At 40.8% G+C, this 19,876-nt stretch overlaps 1 pseudogene; it reads right to left on the bottom strand.

The window, feature by feature from the left end:
• Window positions 1-309: 309 nt before the first annotated feature.
• On the bottom strand, window positions 310-19,710 carry LOC112805602 (uncharacterized; annotated as a pseudogene).
• Window positions 19,711-19,876: the final 166 nt, after the last annotated feature.

Below are 19,876 nucleotides of genomic sequence, written 5' to 3'. Positions count from 1 at the left end.
TAAGAGCCATTTGTGTATAAGATATATCCCTAAAACAACAAATCACACTATTTTTTTAGTTAAATAACAAATCTTCTAACATATTTAAAATAAAAGTAAATAGTCATAAAAGATTCATACGCTAAAAAAATTAATTATAAAATATTAAAACTGAAGTTATACCCATGTAAGATAAGTTTTGTTTGACAAAAATAATCAATCGTTAAATTTTTTTATAATTCCGTAGATATCCTTTTCCTTTCTTTTTTTTTTCTTTGTCTTCCTTCGATAACCACTACCACCACCACTTCCGTTGCAAAATCCAACATCCTACGTGTCACCATGGGAGGATTCAACATCTTAAATCAAATCAAGAGCGTAACCATAATAAAGTACTTGATTGCTTGGTGGACGAAATTGTGATCATCAAAGTTGGTCTCTTTGTTATTGTATGGAATCATTATTGTGGCTCTATGCTATGTGTGGACACAACTCCATTCAACTTAACCAGCAAGTGTACTGGGTCATCCAAGTAATACCTTACGTGAGTAAGGGTCGATTCCACAGAGATTGTTGGTATGAAGCAAGCTATGGTCACCTTGTAAATCTCAGTCAGGCGGATTATAATTGATTATTGGGTTTTCGAAAATAATAAATAATAAATAATAAACTTAAAATAAAGATAAAGTTACTCATGTATTCCCATGGTGGGAATTTCAGATAGGTGTATGGAGATGTTGTGCTCCTTCTGAATCTCTGCTTTCCTACTGCTCAAATTACAGTTTTCTTACATCATTCCTTTCCATGGCAAGCTGTATGTAGGGCATCACTGTTGTCAATGGCTACATCCCATCCTCTCAGTGAAAATGGTCCAAATGCTCTGTCACAGCACGGCTAATCATCTGTCGGTTCTCAATCAGGTTGGAATAGAATCCCTTGATTCTTTTGCGTCTGTCACTAACGCCCAGCCTTCAGGAGTTTGAAGCTTGTCACAGTCATTCAATCCCAGAATCCTACTCGGAATACCACAGACAAGGTTAGACTTTCCGGATTCCCATGAATGCCGCCATCAATTCTAGCTTATACCACGAAGATTCTGATTAAGGAATCCAAGAGATATGCGCCCGGTCTAAGGTAGAGCAGAAGTGGTTGTCAGTCACGCGCGTTCATAGGTGAGAATGATGATGAGTGTCACGGATCATCACATTCATCAAGTTGAAGTACAACGAATATCTTAGAATAGGAATAAAGAGAATTGAATAGAAAATAATAGTAATTGCATTGAAACTTGAGGTACAGCAGAGCTCCACACCCTTAATCTATGGTGTGTAGAAACTCCACCGTTGAAAATACATAAGTGAAAGGTTCAGGCATGGCCGAATGGCCAGCCCCCATGATCTGAGAACTAAACGTCCCAAGATGTCTAATACAATAGTAAATTATCCTATTTATACTAGACTAGCTACTAGGGTTTACATGAGTAAGTAATTAATGCATAAATCCACTTTCGGGGCCCACTTGGTGTGTGTTTGGGCTGAGCTTGATCTATCCACGAGCTAAGGCTTCTTTTGGAGTTGAACGCCAAGTTGTAACGTGTTTTGGGCGTTCAATTCCGGGTCATGACGTGTTTCTGGCGTTTTACTCCAGACAGCAGCATGGAACTGGCGTTGAGCGCCAGTTTACGTCATCAATTCCCGAATAAAGTATGGACTATTATATATTGCTGGAAAGCTCTAGATGTCAACTTTTAAACGCCGTTAAAAGCGCGCCATTTGGAGTTCTGTGGCTCCAGAAAATCCATTTCGAGTGCAGGGAGGTCAGATTCCAACAGCATCAGCAGTCCTTTGTCAGCCTCCTATCAGAGTTTTGCTCAAGTCCCTCAATTTCAGCCAGAATTTACCTGAAATCACAGAAAAACACACAAACTCATAGTAAAGTATGAAAATGTGAATTTAACATAAAAACTAATGAAAACATCCCTAAAAGTAGCTTGAACTTACTAAAAGCTACCTAAAAACAATGCCAAAAAGCGTATAAATTATCCGCTCATCATTGCTCAATCCACAAAGGTTGAAGTCATCCTAGATGTAATCATCATCTACCTCACAGAAGAACTCGTTCCCTCTCAAATTATAGAATCACGAGATCCACGATGTGTCATCTCCATCAGAACCACTAACATTAGACTCCTCGCTGTCAGTCTCAAATTTCTCGTCGGAAGCATTAGAGTACTTGGAGATAGTGGCGGAGGCGGTGGAGCGAGAGTCTTCGAGAGCTTGGTCAAGTGGGGAAGAAGACTTGCCAGATAAGAGAAATGAGGGTTTGGTCCCTACCGTTGATTGGCCTCGACCTCGATGTTGATGATGACGACGCTCTAGCCTGCTTGTCGAGGATGTCGTTGATTCACTTCCGATCAACCTCTGATTTAGTATTGATACCTCTTTGCTCTCTCTCTCTCTCTCTCTCTCTCTCTCTCTATCTCTCTCTCTCTCTCTCCAGCAGTTATTGGTTTTGTTTTTCCTCCGAGCTAGTTAGGGTTTCAAAAATTGGAGGAAGTACCATCAGATCCAACATAGTGGCAGTAGAGAGTGAATTCGGTGGTGTCGTTGCTGAGAATAGGGAGCCTTTCCTCTTGGGTGTAGGTCTTAAGGGCGGTGTCAATAACCGCCGCAACATGCTCCTCCTCATTCCCCACAAATCGAATCGGATTCGCTCTTCCAAACACATTGATGCTTAGCAAAAGAAAAGAAACTAGTTAAGGAACCAAAGAATGTGGATTCTCGTTCCAAAAGAAAGGAGGGAATTAGGATTTGTTAAATTAGCGTGAGAAAATTTAGGGGTTGAGGCGGATGTGACAGAAGTGATGGTAGTTATGGAAGGAAGACGAAGAAAAAAGAGAAAAGGATAAGGGTATTTACGAAATTATCAATTAAAATTTAACGATTGGTTATTCTTGTCGAACAAAACTTATATGTGTATAACTATAGTTTCATTTTTTTTATGTTCACTTTTATCAACATCTGCATTATCCATGGTCAGAAATAGCTATTAACTCTTTAAAATAATTTGGAGTTAAACCCCAAAATGATCCCTGAGATTAGCGTGGCGCATTAAAATTGTCCTTGAGATTCCAATTGCACTAATTACGTCCCTGAGATTGACAAAAGTGCACCACGTTAGTCCCTGACCCATTTTCCATTAATGATGTGATGACATGGCTTGATGATGTGTGCTGTTAGTGACACATGTCGCTCCATAGATTGGCCACGTGTAACGTTATGATGATGTGGTGACCAGTGATATGTGACATACTGATGTGGATGGTTATGCCATGTGTCACAATGCTATTTGGCCACGTGTCCATTTGTGCTCTGTGTCGCAACAATATTCGTCCACGTGTCGTCCATTATGTCATCATTGTAGATGCACTAAATTAGTCCATCACTTTGCATTAAGTAACTCATTTTAGTCCCTAAAATTGAATATCATGCACCAAACTAGTCCCTTCACCAATTTTTTTATTTTTTAAAAAAATTAAAATTTTCAATATCTTGGATGCACGGATTTCAATTCTATTTTTTCATATATCATTTAAATACAAGTGCTTTCATAAAAATTTTTAAAATTTTAGTTTTAATTATTTAATTTTTTATAATAATTTAATATTAGTAAATTTTGTAATATAAAAGTATGTTATTATAAAAAAAGAATTATATGATTGATTAGACACATTTTTCATCAAAAAAACATGTGTTTTTAACAAGAAATTAATAATTAAAATAAATATTTTTTTGTTCTTATGAAATACACATTTTCGTTGTGTGTAAATGGGCTAGACTGAAGGCACTTCAAGCACCCTCACTATCATCTCTGACCTCTTCGGTCTAGACGAAAGAGGTCGGAGATGGTAGTGAGGGTGCTTGAAATGCCTTCACGTCAATTCCAAGATGGCGGTTAGGGGTATTCGCAAGAGAAAAAATATTTTATAAAAGCACTTATATTTGAATAACATGGGAAAAAATAGAATTGAAATTAATGCATTCAAAGATATTGAGAATTTTAAGTTTATAGAGAAAAAATGAGAAAAAACTGGTGAATGGACTATCTCATTTAGGTGTTACTTATCGTACGAACCTACTTGGCTCTAGACTCGGATTTTATAAGCAAATATTAATATAAGCCTTGACCGATTCAGCGTAATTAACTTATTTATCATAAAAAAATCATCTAGTTGCTCGCAAGGTTAATACTCAAATCAATATCACAGATAAATACTTGGTAACAGAAAATAACATATATACATATATATAAATATACACAAGAGTTAAGCTTAGAGATACATGTTATCTATCAAAAGCCGAGTGTAACACCAAGTTATATACAGATACAAAAAAGGAAGTCGGTCCCAATCCTCGCATGGGTTTCCTAAACTGGAACCAACTACTAAGAGGTCATACCCCTCTAAAAGTACTACAAAAGTGAGGGAAAAGTAATACTACTGATCATCAAAATGAGTAAAATGTCAGCTAGGTCAATCTCCGGAATGCCAGGATCGAAATGTGGACGATGTACCGAAATCCAAAACTCAACTGACTCTTCTGCCGATCCCATCTGGGGAGGGAGAGAAAGAAAGAAAAGAAGGGTGAGAACCTAGAGTTCTCAGCAAGGTAAACGGGGAACCTAGGGTCTTTGTCTCTAATTTGTCCTGAAACCGAAAAAGAACAAACATAGAGACACAGGGCACAAATATCCATTCAACGAGTAGATAGTATAAACAATTAGAAAATGGAAATAAACAATTCACAGGAAGTTCATATGCGCAAACAAGATGATGCATGCATGTTCCTAGCGCAGGTCATGAGCTCATGAGTCGGTTGTCTACCTGCAACTCGACGTTACTCGGAGCGAACCTGAATATGGTTCCTTTACTGTGTCAGTTAGGCCTCCTTATAATAACATTTTAATGTGCATCATAGTAAGAAACAGTACTATCAGTTAGGCGAACATTCCCGCATTAGCAATCTCAGACTATCCGTTAAGCGGGCTCTTTCGCATTAGCAGTCTGGCACAAGGCCCATTCAATATATACTTTTCTCAACTCATTTCCGTTACCATTACCCCTTTTACATATGACTCTCTATTTTTCTCTTCCTTTATTATATTCACATCCAATATTATAAAACGTACCTCCGCATCACCGCCTAATTATACATACCTCCGCATCACTAATTATCCTTAAATCTTTCTTGGCTGTATTAATACTACTGTGTTAAAATCTAAAACTTGGTATTGAGGTAATTTGGTCTTAGTTTAAACTTGTACTATCTCTTTTAAAAAGATGCTGTCACGATTTTTTTAAAAGTGCAGAAAAATAACAGGGGGTAGTAAATTTGTAAAATGCCCTAAAAATCCAATTTTCACCCATTGCTTTTCAAAATTTATGACCTTATGCAAGAATCTTCTAGTTTTTTCAATGAATCAAATTCTAGATCTTTATCATGTCGCATGAAGAAGTTATGAGGTTAGAAACACAGTCATGCCTTTTAAAAATCTGTTTTCAAAATCCAGCAAGCAACTCACATTTTTTGCTATATATCTAATTGGTTAAAAAGATTTTTGACACAAAATTTAAACTAAATATTTTGGACGCAAAAAGCTTGAAACTTCCATTGGTTTCAGCTCAAAAACGCTTCAGAATTGTAAATTAAGTGGGTTGGAAGTTGGTGCTTCTGCAGTAGAAAAACAGAATTTTCTGTAGAATCCATCAATCTTTAAAAACTCGTTTTTTCCAAACTACTCATCAATAAATTCTGAATTTTTTATGAGACGCTCATAACACATAAAATTTTATAGAAAAATAGTTTCATTCAAAAATAGGACCTGGTCTGCTTCCAAAAAACTGGTCTATTCCACTGTCAATTATGCAGAAAATTCTGCCTTGGACCTTTTCAACAACCTTACATACCATAACTCACATTTGAACTTATATCCCTTTCAAAATCATATTTCCAACTTTTCTTCAGTTATCTAGGGTTGCTTTCACAACCAACATAACCTAAAAACCCAAACTCGACAATTTTTATAATTTCAAGTACCTAAACAAAGTCAAGCTTTCACCTTTCAGCATTATACCAAACATATCAATTCATATATCCTATCCATCATTCAAACACATACTAGAATCATATTTATCATCAGTCAAGCATATAATACTTCATCAATTCTCATCACAGGCACAGCCACAAAATTAACAATCTAATTATCCTAACCCTTACTTGGTGATGTCAAAAATTGATATGCTTTGCTCCTAAACTCACTTTCTTAACTACAACACCTAATGCATCATAATTTAATTTCATTCATCATTATCCTTAGGGTCTTAGGGCCAAACTCTGACCATCAGAAAAGAGGAGATGTAACTCTCACCTTCTCTGATCGAATGGCTCAGTGGAATAGAGAGACTAGAGGAACTTCCCTTGAGCTTCCTAAACTAGAAGAAAGAGCAAGGCTGAATTGTTCAATAATGGTGAAACTGAATCGTATAGAAGCGAGGGAGAGCCAAGACTAGCTTACCCAGTAAAGAATTTCAATTCTATAAGGGTTAATAGAGGAAGAGGAGGGCTACATTCTTCAACCTCCTACCGAAATTGAAGGGAAGAGGAAGATGACAAGCTAACCGTGTTTGTTGGGTCACTTCGGTTTTCACTCTTTCTCTCTTCTTTTTTTCAGATTGTGTGTGAGCAAATGAATAAGTGGAATGAGGACAATGTAGTGAATAACGGGTGTAAGCTTGCATGTGTGTTTTGTGGCTGATGTTGGTGAATAAGACAATACATGTACTTGAGTTTAATGACTAAGCATCTACTAGGTTAGTTAACCATGAGATGAAATCACGGTTTGAGAAGGGGAGAGGTGCTGTCCGTGGCAATAATGGAAAAGAAAGGAGTGACATTGTTGCTTCTAATCATGGTTAAATTATAATTGGCTTAGGTGAATTAATGGTTTAGTTGATCTTAAGATTTTTCATAAGAATGACTAAAGCATTAGTTTGATTTATCCTATGACAAAAGTATTTTGGGTTAAGAATAGAAATTGTGATCATCTACCAATTGTTGATTGACGATGCATTTATAATTGTTCCTCTACTAATTTATTATTCAGTGAACTTAATAAATTAATAAAATAAAAGAAATTTGATTATAACGGTAATTAATTAATTACCCAAAACTTATCATTTGGAAAAGCTAAAAAGTTTTAGCGTTACGAATTATAATTTTAACTTACTACCTGTTCATACCCTGGCCGGGCTCCTCCAACTCGGCCAATTCATAAAAGGTCCGACCTCGTCCTAAGGCTCACGCCTAAAGGTCGGACCTCGGGTCAATAAAGCAAGGAAAGCCCATCAAAAGGAACGCAGCCCAAAACCTAAAGGCCGAAAAGGCCTAGAAGAGGCGGTTCCACAAAGATAGAGATAAAACTCCCAAAGATAAGATAAGATAAGAATATCTTATCCAGGGAAGATCACGGCCAACTACTATAAATACACTGGAGCACCCAGGTATGGCATTCATTCCACATTCTACACATATCTGCTTGGACCCATGCTAACTTAAGCATCGGAGTGTCATTGCAGGTACAACCACCAACCACTTCACATATCAAGCTCGGGTCCCTGAACCCCCACCTCGGGCCTTTCAAGACGACCGAGCTACACGTTTCAGGTAACTCCCGGAACATTGGCGCCGTTGCCGGGGACCTGGAAGTCATCCCTCTACCATGGCGGACGACCCTCACAGCAATGACCGTGCTGCACCTGAACAAGAGGACGAAATTGACACCGGAGAACGACCGGACAGCCCTCTATCACCACGCACTCCAGGAGAAAAAAAACAGAATCGCCCAAAGACATCACTCCCAAACAAAGATCCACAAAATTCCGAAAAAGAGAAGAGCTCGGAAATTCTAGAAGCAGTCCGGGCACAACAAGACCGGCTGAAACAACTCGAAGGGGACATAAAAAAGCAGAAAGAAACTGAACAAGATCTGAGGAGGGAGACTCGAAGGCGCAGAGAATTAGAAGAAAAACTGCGGAAAATAGAGGCCAACCTGAAAGACCGGACAGAACGCGGCACCACCCCCGAAGGCAACCATGATCCCTTCACGCAAGAGATCATGAAGGAGAAGGTACCGCGAAACTTCAAACCACCCGATATGGATCTCTACGACGGCACCACCGATCCAAGTCACCACCTCAGCAACTTCAGAAGCAGGATGTACCTAGTCGACGCCTCCGACGCGATTCGGTGCAAAGCCTTCCCCACCACTCTCACCAAGTCAGCCATGAAGTGGTTCGACAACCTGCCACCAAGATCAATCACCAGCTTCGAAGACCTAACCAAAAAATTCCTAACAAGGTTCTCTATTCAAAAGGATAAGGCAAAACATGCCCCCAGTCTACTCGGGATCAAACAAGGTAACCAAGAAACTCTCCGAGAATACATGGAGCGATTCAACAAAGCCTGCCTGGACATACAACACTTGCCCACTGAAGCAGCCATCATGGGACTGGAAAACGGCCTAAAAGAGGGACCGTTTAGCCAATCCCTATCCAAACGATACCCGACCTCCCTATACGAGGTGCAGGAGCGGGCAGAAAAATATATCAACATGGAGGAAACCTCCCAGCTAAGAGACTCTTCTAGGAAGGAATCAACCTACCCATTCCGAGATCGGGATCGGGAACAGAAGAAGAAAGAAGAACCCAACTCGGACAAACCACGGAAGTACCACAACTACACCCCCCTCCGAGTCTCCCTGGTAGACCTCTACAGAGAAGTATGTCACACCGAAAAGATCCCACCACCCCGACCGCTGAAACACAAGAGAGCGGGGAGAGATCGGTCCGAATACTGTGAATATCACAAACTCTACGGTCATTCTACTAACGACTGCTACGACCTAAAAAATGTTATAGAAAAGCTGACCAGAGAAGAAAAACTCGACAGATACATAGCAGAGAAAGGAGAAGAGACCAGGAAGAGAAGGCGAGGAGATAACGAAGATCGGGCCGAACAAACCCCATGAACCCCTGAAAGGCACGTTCACATGATAAATGGAGGTTTTGCAGGCGGAGGAACATCCAGATCCTCGCGAAAAAGACACCTCAAAGAAGTCTATCACGTCCGAGAAGACAGTTCCCTGCCCGAGTTACCTACTATCTCATTTACCCGAGAAGATGCTCAAGGGATAATACCCGGGCACGACGATCCAATGGTGATCACCATTATCCTAGCGAACGCCAACTTACATCGAACCCTGATTGACCAGGGAAGCTCGGCAGATATCTTATTCAAAACGGCCTTCGATAAGCTCGGACTTGAAGAAAAAGAACTAAAGGCCTATCCCACCGACCTATTCGGGCTAGGGGATACCCCAATCCATCCCTTAGGATACATCTCGCTACACACTACCTTTGGAAGAGGCGAGCAATCTAAAACATTAAGCATCGACTACATTATAGTCAACGTCACTTCAGCATACAATGCCCTCATTGGGCGACCAACCCTAAACAGACTGGCAGCTATAGTCTCGACCCCACACCTCTGTATGAAGTTCCCTACCGCAAAAGGAATCGCTACCCTAAAAGGCGACCAAAAACTAGCGCGGCGATGTTACAACGAAAGCCTAAGCCTAAAAGGGAAAGAGATCAACACAATAGAACTCGGGCGAGTTCAATCCCGAGAAGATCTTCGGCCACAACCAGAGGGAGAAACCGAAAACGTCCAGATTGGGAACACACCTAAAAAAATAACAAACATAGGAACAAACCTCGAAGCGGGCCTAAAGGAGGAACTCATAACCCTCTTAAGGGAGAACTCCGACCTCTTCGCCTGGAAAGCCTCCGACATGCCAGGCATAAGCCCCGACCTGATGTGCCATAAGCTATCAGTTTACCCGGGATCCCGACCTGTCCAACAAAGACGCCGGAAGCTCGGACCCGAGCGCATGCAAGCAATAGAAGAACAAGTACAAGCACTGTTAGATGCAGGGTTCATTAGGGAAGTAAAATACCCCCTATGGCTCGCAAACGTGGTCCTGGTGAAAAAGCCCAATAGAAAATGGAGGATGTGCGTCGATTACACGGATCTCAACAAAGCCTGCCCCAAAGACCCATATCCACTACCAAACATCGACGCCTTAGTAGACGCAGCCTCAGGCTATAGATATCTCTCCTTCATGGACGCATACTCGGGATACAATCAAATCCCGATGTATGGACCCGACCAAGAAAAGACCTCGTTCATAACCCCAAGGGCAAACTACTGCTACGTAGTAATGCCCTTCGGGCTGAAGAATGCAGGGGCAACCTACCAGAGGCTAATGAACAAAGTGTTCTCAGAGCACATCGGATTACAGCTGGAGGTGTATGTCGACGACATGCTGGTAAAGACACAAGAAGACAAAAACTTGCTGACCGACCTCACCAGTATCTTCGGTACCCTCAGAAAACACAACATGAGACTTAACCCGACAAAGTGCACCTTCGCCGCAGAGGCCGGAAAGTTCTTGGGCTTCATGCTGACTCAAAGGGGCATCGAAGCAAACCCGGACAAATGCCAAGCGATACTCAATATGAAGAGCCCGACGTGTGTCAAAGAAGTACAACAACTGAATGGAAGGCTAGCCGCCCTATCAAGATTCTTAGCAGGATCAGCAATAAAGTCACTACCTCTCTACTCACTCCTAAAGAAAGGGAAACCCTTCTCATGGACCCCGGAGTGCGAAAAAGCCTTTCAAGAATTCAAGGAATTCCTCGGGCAGCCACCAATCCTAACCCGACCTTTAAAAGGAGAAGAGCTCGTACTATACCTCTCGGTTGGACATCGAGCAGTCGCTTCATCATTAATACGAGAAAATAACCAAGGACAACACCCCATATACTTTGTAAGCAAGGCACTACAAGGGGCCGAATTAAACTATCAGAAGATAGAAAAATTCGCCTACGCCCTAGTGTTCACAGCTCGGAGGCTCCGTCCCTACTTTCAGGCCCACACCATCAAAGTCCGGACAAACCAACCCATGAGACACATCCTCCAAAAAACAGACCTGGCAGGACGAATACTGCAATGGGCGGTGGAGCTGTCCGAGTTCGACCTCCACTATGAAACCCGGACTGCCATAAAATCTCAGTATCTAGTCGACTTCATCGCAGAATACACTGAGACTCCTGGAACCCCACTCTCATGGAACCTGTATGTTGACGGGTCCTCAAACAAAACTGGAAGCGGAGCCGGGGTTATACTCGAAAGCGACCAAGGAACGCGGATAGAACTATCCCTAAATTTCGAGTTCCAGGCTTCGAACAACCAAGCCGAATACGAGGCCCTACTAGCAGGCCTAAAGCTAGCCGAAGAGGTCGGAGCCCAGAAAATCACGATCTTCAGCGACTCCCAGGTCGTCACATCACAAGTCAATGGAAGCTACCAGGCCAAAGACCCCACCATGAAAAAATACCTAGATCAAACACAGGCACAACTACGCCACTTTTCAGAGATACAGATTCAGCATATACCTCGGGAACAAAACGCCCGGGCAGACGCCCTCTCAAAGCTCGCCAGCACCAAGCCCGGAGGCAACAACAGAAGTCTCCTCCAGGAAACCTTACAATCCCCCTCAGTGCTAAGAGAGGAAGAAACGCTAAATATATCCAACCAACAGCAAGGATGGATGACCCCCATACTCAACTACCTGAAGTCGGGAACTCTTCCCGCCGAAAGAAAGGAAGCTAAAAGACTCACGAAAGACGCCCAGAATTATACACTAATTCACGACGTATTATACAGAAGAGGATTCTCAAATCCCCTCCTTAGGTGCGTCCCGACCTCAGAAACAAAGAACGTCCTCGAAGAAGTCCACGGAGGCATGTGTGGGAACCATCTCGGAGCTCGGGCATTATCCAAAAAAGTAGTCCGAGCCGGGTTCTACTGGCCGACCTTACAGAAAGACGCAATGGAATTTGTGAAAATATGCCCCCCTGCCAAAAACACGCCAATTTCCACAAGGCACCGCCCGAAGACCTTATCAGCATCACCGCACCATGGCCCTTCGCAAAATGGGGACTTGACCTACTCGGCCCGTTCCCCCAAGGACCGGGGCAAGTCAAATACCTCATAGTAGGGGTCGACTACTTCACAAAGTGGATCGAAGCTGAACCCCTAGCCACCATTACGGCTCAGAAAAGCCGCAAATTCCTATACAAAAAACATTGTCACAAGGTTCGGAGTCCCCTACTCCATCACAACAGACAATGGAACACAGTTCACGGACACAAGTTTTCAGAACTTGGTGGCCGAACTAAAAATCAAACAGCAATTCACCTCAGTCGAGCACCCACAAGCCAATGGACAAGTAGAGGCCGCAAATAAAGTCATCTTGGCCGGGTTAAAACGAAGACTCCAAGAGGCCAAAGGGGCATGGGCCGAGGAGCTCCCCCAGGTACTATGGGCATATCGGACCACCCCACACTCTACAACGGGAGAATCGCCATTCCGACTAGCTTACGGGATGGAGGCAATGATTCCTATCGAAATAGATGAAGGGTCACCCAGAGTCATCTTCTACAGCGAAGAAGGTAACCCGCAAGCACAAAAGGAAGAACTCGACCTCCTCCCCGAGGTCCGAGAAAGAGCCCGGGTCCAAGAAGAGGCCTTAAAACGGCGAACGGCCCTCAGATACAATCAGAAAGTAATAAAGCGAAGCTTCTCCATTCACGACCTGATTCTAATCCGAAATGACATCGGAACACAAAAGTCGGGAGAAGGAAAGCTAGCTGCAAATTGGAAAGGACCCTACAAGGTAACAGAAGTCTTAGGAACAGGCTATTACAAAGTATCCGACCTAGAAGGCAATGAGCTGCCCAGGGCCTGGCACGCCTGTAATCTAAGACGGTACTACAGCTAGAAAAATTTAACCCGAGGTGTACTCTTTTTCCCTACAAGGGTTTTTTAATGAGACACCCGGTCAAGTAAGGCACCCGACCTAGTCAAGGGTAAACACTTTGTAAATATTCTTTCTTTTTTAATACTAATCAAATTTTTCTATTTTCTTTTCTTCTGCCTCATGATGAAACAAATCTTGAAAAGTACCCCGCCAAGGCGCATTAATTTATGCTCGGCAAAACGCAAAAAATCATTTGCCAAGAGACCACAAAAGGTCGGCAAAGATAAAGCGACGAGGTTCAAATTAATGTGAGAAGTTATAAAGCAACTCTGAAAAGGCTCAAAAAGCCAAATAAAAAGAGATTACAAAAATAACTTAAAAGGCCGACCAACGACAAGGTCGGACCCAACAAAGGGAGGTACTCGAATGCCCGAGGTCCGAGAAAAAGCCCGGATCCAAGAAAGAAGCCTTAAAGCGGCGAAAGCCAAAGATTTCGAAAACGCTTACTAAAAAGTTGCTATACAAAAACAACTAAAAAGTACAAGCGAAAAAACGAAATCGAAGGAAGAGGTAAAACAAAAGTTTCAAGCGCTAGCTAAAAGGTTGTTATCCAAAAACAACTAAAAAGCATAAAAGTGGAACAAAAAGTCAAAGCGCGAACAAAACACTGCATAATAAGCTAAAAAGTTACTGCAAGTAGCTAATAGCAAAAAGGCGTCCAAAGCGTTCACAGAAACCATCCAAAAACAAAAGAGCCCACAGGCCGGGCAAAAAACCAAAAATAAAAGATTACAGAGGATCAAGGTCCTTTCCGGACTCCACATCAACAGAAGGCTGCGGAGGAAACGTAGAAATCGGGACTGCATCAACGACACCGTCATCCCGGTTTAAAACCTCCACACCAGATCCATTCCCGGCTAAAGGTGAAGTCGGGTTCGCAACCGGAACTTTGGGGTCGGACACCGGAACCTCATCCTCGTTGGGAGCAGGAACAATCTTTCCCTCCACAACAACGTTATCCGTACTGAATAAGCTCAGATCCAGGTCAGGAGCAAAAACCCGGACCTGAGCCTTCAAATTTTCAAACATAGCATCCATACCCTTAGCCACATGACCTTCTAGCTCGTAAAACTCATCCTGAGCGGATTGCAACCTCTCCTTCGTCTCCACAAGCTCGGCATATATCCGAGTATAATTCTCCGTCGCCGCCTTCGCCATCTCCTCAGATGCTTTCGCTGCCGCCACAGCCGCGGTAGCTTTAGCTTTCTCTTTCTCCAAAGAGGCCTCCAGCTCAGTAATCCTAGCAGCCTTCAGCTCACTAATCCTCTCGAACTCAGACTGAGCCTTCTCAAGTCGGGAGCTGGTCGCACCAATGGGGGATTTCTTGAACTCCCGGGCAATAGCAGCATGAAGACTGGCCATCCGGACGCAGCTCCGCGCCATATACTGAAAATGGTGCTCCATAGACACATCATCAGTAGAAATGAAAGTCTGAGGGAGAATATGCTGTTCAATCCAACCAAGAGCATCGAAATCCTTATCGTTAAAACCCGCAAGCTCTTGAGAGGTCTTCTGCTTCTTGGGAGGAGGACCCGAGGACGGAGGAGGAGAAGAAGTAGCAGGCCCAGAAGTCGGAGGATCTTGATTTATAGCTCGGAACTGGGGAGTCGGAATAGTCTTCGACCGAGTAGTAACACCCACAGTAGTCTTCTGCGGAGAAGATCGGGCAGAAGCCTCCCCAGCCTCGATATTTCGAGCAGCCACAGACTTCTTTGTCCGACGAAGGAACTTCATGGAATCCGCCTGAGAAGACATCTCTGCAGAAATAAAAGAAAAAGGATTACCACATCAGAAACTCCACCAAAACAAGCAAAACCAAAATACTAAAAAAAGATGATGAATCTCGGAGAGGTCGGGAACTACCTAACTCGGAACGGAGAAGGCTTGGATCTCCCAACATTTTCTTCGTGTCCAAGTGAGGTGCCCGACCCCATAAACTGCTCACCACACCCACAAAGGCCTGCTCCACCTCATCTAGACTCTCAAAGGTATACTTAGCAGACACTACATTCTCCTGCCAACAAAGAGGAAAGGAAGGCTCCCCACTCTCATCTAGAAAGAAAGGTCGGACGTCTCCAGTAGCCCGGACCTTGAAATAAAAGTTCTTAAAATCATGAAAGGACTCATCATAAAGGGTACAAAACTTCCTTCCCTGGTTAGCCCTAAAAGAGACCCAAGATACCTTCCCACCACCCGACCCTGGCTTCGTCAACACAAACAAGTAGGAAAAAAGAGAAATAGAGGGAGCGACGCCCAAAAACTGACACAAAAGTTGAAACAGCTTTAAAAACGCCCAAGAATTTGGATGGAGCTGCGTAGGGGCAAGGTTACAAGACCATAACACCTCGGACTCCAGGTCGGTAAAGGGAAGTCGGACACTCAGCTTAGAGAAAAAACAATCATAAGCATAAAAGAAGAGCTTCTCGGAACTATCTAAGGGCGGGAAGCACACTCTCTCCTCGGAATCCGGGGCTACTAGTTCATAATCCCTCTCAGACTCTCTATTTTCACATATGCTACAGTGCCTACGGAACCTAGCTAAATACTCAGAATCTACCACAGAAGGGACTCTTAGAGGAAGAAGGTCTACCCAACCAAGACCACATGGAATCTTGGTCGACATCGCTTGAAGAACCTTTCGAGACATAAAATTCTTACCTACAAAGAAGAATAAAACAGCAAGCAAAAATCACATAAAGTAGACAGCGAAAACCCATTCAGCAAAGCAAGAAACAAAAACCCGAACGAAGAAAATGCGGCAGCCCGGAACAAAACACCAGAAAACAAAAAGAGCCCCCCCCCCCCATATACAAACAAGCAATGGCGGCGCCTCTTTCGGGGCAACCCAGGCATAAAGGAAAAAGAAACAAACAAAGAGCCACACAAAAGAACAGAAGCATATATGCACAAGAAAAGAGATGGGAACAAACCTGGAAGAAAGAAACGAAGATGACGAGCTCCGAAGCAAGGAGAACGGAACGGCGGTGCAGAGGAAACCCCGGAAAGACACACAGAAAGATTCGGGGAAGAAGAACAAAGAGAAAGAAGAAACGGTGCTCGAAAAAGGAGATGGCGAAACTTAGAAAAACAGGAAGGGAACAGAATAAACGAAGAAAAAGGAAGGGAGCAAATAAATAATGCCTTCACAGAGCCCGAACGGAAATCGAGGAGAAACGGTAAAATGCAATAAATGCAGGAACGGCCATTTTTTGAATTTTGAAAAACTACTATGCCCGAGCTCGACCTCCCAAAAAGGACGAACTCGAGCAGGGGCACTGTTCATACCCTGGCCGGGCTCCTCCAACTCGGCCAATTCATAAAAGGTCCGACCTCGTCCTAAGGCTCACGCCTAAAGGTCGGACCTCGGGTCAATAAAGCAAGGAAGGCCCATCAAAAGGAACGCAGCCCAAAACCTAAAGGCCGAAAAGGCCTAGAAGAGGCGGTTCCACAAAGATAGAGATAAAACTCCCAAAGATAAGATAAGATAAGAATATCTTATCCAGGGAAGATCACGGCCAACTACTATAAATACACTGGAGCACCCAGGTATGGCATTCATTCCACATTCTACACATATCTGCTTGGACCCATGCTAACTTAAGCATCGGAGTGTCATTGCAGGTACAACCACCAACCACTCCACATATCAAGCTCGGGTCCCTGAACCCCCACCTCGGGCCTTTCAAGACGACCGAGCTACACGTTTCAGGTAACCCCCGGAACACTACCTATGCGGGATATATATTTAAACCTATTCATGTCGGCGAACATCATGAGAAATGAGAAATCTCAGGCCTCATGGGGTAGGATGGTTACAACATTCAATTTGTGGGACTAAAATGAGTCACTTAATGTAAAGTGATGGACTAATTAGTGCATCTACAATGATGACATAATGGACGACACGTGGACAAATACTGTTGCGACACGTGGCACAAACGAACACGTGACCAAATAGCATTGTGACACATGACACAACCATCCATATCAGCATGCCACGTGTCACTGGTCACTACATCATCATACCATTACATGTGGCCAAATTATGGAGTGACACGTGTCACTAACAGCTCACGTTATCAAGCCATGTCATTACGTCGTTAATGAAAAACGGGCCAGAAAGTCAGAGACTAACGTGGTGTATTTTTGTCAATCTTAAAGATGTTATTGGTGCAATTAGAATCTCAAAAACAATTTTAATGCACGACGCCAATTTTAAGGACCATTTTGAAACCTAATTCAAACAATTTGCGTGAGTTTTCATCACCGTGTTGTCAGATTTTTTATTTTTGTAAATTAAATAAATATAACAATTACCGAAATAAATAATTTAAAAAATATTTACTAAAATAAATATCCATATCTTATCTCGTTTACACTGTAATTGAGATAATTTATATATATATATGTATTTTTTTAAAAAATTGAAAATAATAAAAAATATTAATATTATTAATAATCCAAACTTTTTGCATGCAATTAGTACATAAAAAAGTTTATAGAAGAGATTAAAATAGATATATTTAATCAATTAGTACTCAAAAAGGTTGATGGGACAGTGGGAAGAGAATTAAAACGGTTATCTTTCACGCTAATTATCTCTCACTATCCACGTGGAATATAACCGTTTTAATTCTCTTCCCACTATCACATCAATCTTTTCTAAAAATCGGTAAACGGTTATTTTTATTTTTCAAATTTAAATCAATTTAATTGGACCATAATTTAATTTAAATTTTTTAAAAATAGATATGTTTAATCAATTAGTACTCAAAAAAGAGTACATAAAAATTATTTGCCAATTGTTAAAAAAAATTGATGGGGATAATAGAAAGAGAATTGAAACGGTTATCTCACGTGAGAGATAATAACCGTCTCAATTCTCTTTTGAGTACTAACTGATCAAACTTATTCATTTTAATCTCTCTTACCAACATTTTTATGTTCCAATTGCATGCTAAAAATTTATATTATTGATATTATTAATATTTTTTATTATTTTCAAATTTCTTTTAAATATATGTATTACAATATAAACGAGATATATTCATATTGCGTCCACCTGTCTTGTCTCGTTTATACTGTAAACGAAATAAGAAAAGAATATTTATTTTAATAAATATTTTTTAAATTATTTATTTCAATAATTATTATAATTAATTTATTTATTAAAATATAAAATTCCCGTCCCAATTTTCAACGTTAGAGTTGCGTCTTTGTGAATTTCAGAGAGACGACACAAACGCGGATCCCACAGTTTAGTGTGCAGTACTATCCTCAAACAACTTAATTGATTTCAATTTCTATTAACAGTTTACCCTTTGAATTCTCAATTGTGGTTTCCCACTCTTTTTTGTCTATTGCTGCTTCTCATAATAATAATGCATAGTACTAGGGACCTACTAGAATTAATTAAGCATATTAATAATTTAGAATAACATTGCTAATGAAACATTTTTGTTTTAGCGTTTTAGTTCTACAGAGAATATCAGTTCTAATTCCCAGTTGTTACTTGCTTTGCTTGCTACTTTGCTAGCTAGATGGTCCATCACTCCATCGTATTGTGGTTCTCTCGCAGCTTGATTTTATCTCTCACCCAAGGATATACATATAGCATTAAATTTATATACTCAGAGAATATGGAAGAGGCCCCACAGGCATAAGTCATAGTAGACTGTGAAGTGTGCACATTACATTTGTAGTAGTTTGTTAAGAGGATCAAGCTTGGCTACTACTTTTATAGAATGCATGTTGGGTCCTTCATTGGATTCTTCTATGATCAACTAATAATTAATTGAAAACAATAAATGCCTTTGTAATCTATTTATAATATATTTTAAAAGAAAAATCAAAATAATTCTACAATTATTTTTAGATATTTGATATTGTTCTATTTTGTTATTACAATTTTTTCTTAAATAGTATAGTATTCATTAATCTATATTTTTTTCTCTCATTTACTTTTTCAAAAGTGATTTAATGATGATAGACGATTATGAGAAAATTAACATTGACAATACTTATTAAAATCTAATTTAAAGAATAATTATTTAAAATAAATTATATAAAATCATAAGAGAGTTCATATATGTTAATTTATTCGTTTGATAAGAATTATCGTTATTTAATTTTTAAAAAAATTAAACCGAATTTTATCGAAAAGATAAAAGAAAATACTAAAAATAAGAGAACATCAATTTAGCACAATTGTAATTCTAAAACTTCTAAACAAGAGAGTTCTTCACAATATGTTAATATATACTTTTGATAAAAATTACCACTATATTTTTCAAATTTTAAATACAACATTTTACCATTAACACTACTAAAAAGCTAGTTATTACAGACGGATATTTCTGACGGATTTTATCCCACAGAAATACAGACGAAATTTCAAAGGAATTTTTTGTCGGAAAATAAAAAAAATGAATTAGCATAAATTACAGACGGAAAAGAAAATTCGTCGATAATTCTGTCGGAAAAATTAATTTTTTTCGTGGAAAATGGTTACAGACGGATTTTTCATCTGTAATTAAATGGACAAAAACGGTGCGTTTTGTTAAATTATTACAGACTTTGTAATTTAAAAATTTCCGTCGGTAATATTGACTTAAACCTAAACGTTGCTTCTATACCCTCGAGCTCCACAGTTACACTCCAAACGAGTTTCACAAGCAGCTTCAGACTCCATTCACACTCCAAATCTTGCTCCTCAGTGCCACATTCTTCCATCACCGCTGTTCCATAACCACAGTCATCCACCGCATTCTTCCATCATCAACACATTTGGGACTTCCATCACTCTCGTCGTTGTCAATCATCACTCTCGGTAAACCTAACTCTACTTTTATGAGTATAAATTTTAATCCTCCTTCAGTGACTTTTTCTTCTCTTCAAA

This window comes from Arachis hypogaea, chromosome 6 (genome assembly GCF_003086295.3).
Source record: "Arachis hypogaea cultivar Tifrunner chromosome 6, arahy.Tifrunner.gnm2.J5K5, whole genome shotgun sequence".
NCBI classification, from domain to species: Eukaryota; Viridiplantae; Streptophyta; class Magnoliopsida; order Fabales; family Fabaceae; genus Arachis; species Arachis hypogaea.
Note: the sequence above shows the minus strand (reverse complement) of the source record. Positions and strands in the feature narration are given on the sequence as shown.